This window comes from Bactrocera latifrons, unplaced genomic scaffold (genome assembly GCF_001853355.1).
Source record: "Bactrocera latifrons isolate USDA-ARS-PBARC rearing strain unplaced genomic scaffold, ASM185335v1 scaffold_659, whole genome shotgun sequence".
Lineage (NCBI taxonomy): Eukaryota > Metazoa > Arthropoda > Insecta > Diptera > Tephritidae > Bactrocera > Bactrocera latifrons.
This window is the reverse complement of record NW_017537333.1, coordinates 1,032-6,176: the sequence shown is the minus strand read 5'-3', so window position 1 is coordinate 6,176 and position 5,145 is coordinate 1,032.

The window sequence follows — 5,145 nt, the reverse complement described above, 5'->3', positions numbered from 1 at the left end:
GTTTCTTCTTTTCGCTACGTGGCGCCAATTAGATATTCCAAGTGAAGCCAGGTCCTTCTCCACTTGGTCCTTCCAACGGAGTGGAGGTCTTCCTCTCCTCTGCTTCCCCCGGCGGGTACTGCGTCGAATACTTTCAGACCTGGAGCGTTTTCGTCCATCCGGACAACATGACCTAGCCATTATTATTATTTATTATAATTGAAATTGTGAAAAAAGCTCTAGCAACTAGGGCTATCTGCTACATTTGGTTACATAATATTTAACTTACATTAATTTATGAATATTTGAAAGTTTAAATAATTGAAAATATTGTCTTCGTTTCGGGATCTTGGTGAAATACGGTGGATCAGTGCAGGTTTAAGGATTGGCATTCCTAAAGGATATGGGTGTTTAAGGGGATGTGTTGCAAATATGGCTGGTTGGCTGTGCCTCCTTCTTCCTCAAGTAAAGACGTGTAAGGCGAGTGTGCCCAAGTCTTATAAAATATTTGTTCATTATCGCTGTGGTATTGGTTGATAGCATCATTACATGTTTGCCTGGATTTATGTTTCTGCAGTGACCAATTTCTTTTCTCCATTCATATTCGACTTTTTTGAGAAGGTCTCACTTCTGATTCGTTTTTTCGGGCATGGAATAAATAGCTGAAGGGGACATTTTGAAACCGCTTTTACTTTGCAATGCACTTAGGACAGCTTGAATGCCAGCCTCGTACGGTGACGTTTGATCTACGTAGTAAGATTCCGCTAACTATCAGGTCACCATTCATGGACTACTGCAAAAGATGTTTCATTATTATTTTTTGACCCATCTGTAAATATAAATTTCCATTGGTTGTTTTTTTTAATGAAGCGGTTGTCTCTAGAAATGCTTGTTTATAGAGGATTGGAATTCAAGCAATTTTATATTTTATACTTACTTATGTATAATATATGAGCAACATTTTCGGCATTTGGTTTGTTAGAAAAACGAAAATCATTATATGTAATATATGTTAGTTGAGGTAATATCGGCCCGATATTATAGGTTTTATGAAATTCAACCTAAAATTCAGCCGAATTTAGAAAATCCTAATATTATTAGTATGGCTATGCCACGTTTTTGACTAATTTTAGGAACAAAGATACAGTGTTATGAGTAAAACACTGACATTTTTCATGAGATAACTCAAATATTGGATATAAGCGGAATAAAGTCACCCGGAAATTGAAAAAACTTTATGTTAGGTATATGGAAGCTCAGGGTAGGATTGGCCCACATATTCGGTACATACAGTTTGGTTGGATTGCGACAATTTTGTAAGAAGGTAGCATAGTTTAAAAAAATTATTAGTTCAAAGTTTTATACCGTTACATTAATTACTTCTTGGTTTGCGTGCTAGAAAGTGAAAGTTTTAAACGAAATTTAAAATTTTGCCTCTTTGTTAAGTAGATGTGCAAATTCAAAACGCCCAAGTAGACTAAAACGCTGTGATGCTTACTTTTTTCACTCACTCGCTGAAAAAAAAATTATTGAAAAAAACGGCGATTCAGGAGGAAACCGGGAACATTTCCCTGCGACAATCTATCTATTTCACTTTAAACTTTATCGATTAATGATGTTTTGTGAGTGTGGAAGTGCTCCGATTACGTCCACAAATTTCCATAAATATACCTTATTTTTACTCAAGTTACAGCTTGCACGGACGGACGGACGGGCAGGCAGACAGTCACTCGGATTTGAACTCGTCTCGTCATCCTGTTCATTTATACATACATAACCTTATATCTATCTCGATTTGTTTTAGGAGACACATACAACCGTTAGGTGAACAATATAATAGCTTCTTTACTACATTTATCTGAGTTATATACATAATAAAAATGAAAGAATCAAACGGTATTTAAAATTGTGACATATGGATTAAGGCATGAAATTACAACCCCCACCCGAGTCCTGAGTAAGAAAAAAGTTTGGTGGTTATAGCTTTAATGGTTTGCGAGATATGTACAATACATATATAATATTAAACGTGTTAGGGCGGGCCGCTCCCACTTTACACTACAATCAACAGGACACAAGGATAGTCGCTAGAAGAGTGTGGCGTAAATCTGGAGATGCAATGTTTTTCCCACGGCCAGATATACGTGTCGTGTTCACGAGTTTTAAAACCATCTTCTCCTTACATTTACGCGCCGGAACGTAAACCGCAAATAAATAATTTTCAACACAATAAAAAATCAACTTTCCTTTCATTTCAAAACACATAATATTAGGCAGGACAACGCCTGCGGGGTCAGATAGTTATATTTTATAATTTTTTAATTTGAGCATTGATAAAAGTGGAACCCTAAAATTTTCCTAATATAATACTTGCTTGACTTCCAATTGCATTCAATGGCATTATTAAGAAGTCGTGGTATATTTTAAAATACTTTTCAGCAAAATCAGGTGCAAGGTTATAAGTACCACACTCCTATTACAGCTTCCTTCGGAGCAATTCTTTTTTTTTCAATTCCAGCCATACGTTCCAGTCGGTGCGCGCAAGTTACGTCCACTTCCCATTCCAATGAGTCGTTCAACTCGCTTCCAATAAATTGGGGCAAATGACAAACAAACACGATGAAACTGCAGACCGATCAAATTTATTGATTTCCGAACTTACAAATTCAATTGTTTGCTTGCGCAGCAAAGTTGTAACCTAATTAACTTTGCTTTATATACAACAACCAAAATTCATTGCAATAGTAATTCGATACTTCCGTTTTTGTTTATATTAATAATTTTAGTGTAACGATCGATTTCCTTGACTTAATTGATTTCATAAACATATGAGTGAGTTCAACTGACGTTGTGCTGAGTCTGCATTTGAGAATTTAAGAACCATATAAATATAAGTAGTTTTTATAGACTGTAGTTAGTTCTTAAGAACCAACCGAAATGAAAAGTTCAATAATAAAGGTATTTTGAATAAAAATTTAAACCGTTAGGAATTACTTACGAAAGTGGCGCAGTCAGAAATCCTCGCAAGTAATCATAAGAATACCGGTATTAATCTAAAAGATTAATAATAAAGTTTACGACGGTGTTAATATAAAAATTAATAATAAAGATTGCGTCGGTATCAACCGAGTAAACCAACCCACACAATTAACGGGTTCGTAGTTAATAAAAGAAGCGTCGAGAATAAAAGAGTATACGGGCAAAGACTTATCACCCTTTCTAAGGGAGTAGAACTAATTCTTCCCCTTTTCAACAACAACATACCGATGCAACGATTTATATTTGAAAGATATGTTAGAAATAAGATACAAGTACCAGCCCCAGCCGCAATAAGGACGTTGGGACTTCGGGATTCATCCTTCTTTACTCAATAAAAATCTTTTACCACAATATCAACGCAAACGACTTATAAAACCATTAACTTTTAACACTATAACGGAATTTTTAGTATTAATGAGGAAATTATAACTCCTCTGCCAATCGAATTTAATGAAAAAAATTGTATGTGTTGGAAATTAACTACTTTTAAGAATAAAAAGTTTGATGCTATAATGGGTCAAAATATTTTAAAGCCACTCTCAGCAATTATTAATCTACATGAAGGATACGTCGAAATAAATAACATTAAAACTGAATTCATTGAAAGTTGTCCATTTCAATATAATGAAATACAAACGTTCAATATTTCACTACCCAATGAAGAAGTGTTAGAAAAATAAACGGAGGTAGATATGAATACAGAGGAAAATCCTTGTTGGAAAAACTGATAAACGAAAACTCAGACTTATTTTTTGAAGAGGGGCATTCGCTAACCCATACTCATGAAATACAACATGACAGACCAATATATTCTAAAATATATAGATATCCCCAAATCCATGAAGAGGAAATTAATAGGCAAATGAGAGATATGCTGAGCCAGGGTATCATTAGAGAATGTTCATCTCCGTGGAGGCAAGCGGCATTCACCGCACACAAACTATTTGCGCCCTATGGAGCTAGCTCTAAATGTTATCAAGCCGTTGCAATTGTAAGAAACAAAGTTGTAGGTCGTGCTGATGCCACGTTGGCCTCCTTTAACACGGTATTAAATTTTCAAGCTATAATAGCCATACTTGACTTCGCGTTCGTAAATAAGCGACCAATTTACCTAATAGAACAGGAGTTATCGACTTTAAGACAAGGCCCCTCCAGTGTCACCAAATTTTATGAGGAGGTAGAGAAAAATTGAACTCTTATCATAAACAAAATAATTATGTCTCACGAGGGAAATTTAGAACTAATTACATCACTTAAGGACAAATACCGTAGTGACGCGCTTCGTGTTTTTATATCTGGGTTGAATAAACCATTATGTAATATATTGTTTTTTCAAAACCAAGAAACCTGCCTAGCGCGCTGGCATTAGCCCAAGAACTTGTGTCAAATAATGCCCGATATGCTTTCGTAAACGCTTTCGAAAACTCCCAACACAAGATACAAAGATACAATTACTCTCCGTACTACCAAAGTGCATCTAATACAACGAATCAGGGAAATAATAAAAATCAAACCCCTGTGCCAATGGAGGTTGACCTAAGCACTTCCCGATTTGTAAGGAGAACACCGGGTAATACTTCTTTCCAAAATGGCAAAGCAGTAAATAACTACAATAAAAGCAGATCAAACGTTTTTAACGGTTTAGGGGAAAGCCCAACACAGGTGAAAAACAGACCTGCCGATGGTACACAGCAAGTACCCAACAAAATGCAGAGCATTAATCACGTCGAAACAGACGAATGCAATTTTTTAGATTAGAATCGCGGCTGCCATATATAGAAAAGCGCTTAAATGATAAGCTGCTTAGATTTCTCTTGGACACAGGTAGTGCCAAGAATTATATTAAGAAGGTAACATTTTTAAAAGGGATTAAAAAGCTTGGAAAACCATTTATCTTAAAGACAGTAAACAGTAAATTGATCGTAGATAAAAAAGGTCTAATAAACGTGTTCCACAAGTACTCGTACTTTTATATATTACCCGAACTTCAATCGTTCGATGGTATTATAGGATACCATTTTTGTTAAACAAATAGGTGGAATTATTGATACAAACAACGGCATAGAACCGTTAAAATTTAGAAGTCTCGCGGAGGTGAATCAATTGGAGTTAGAGCATTACCTGSCT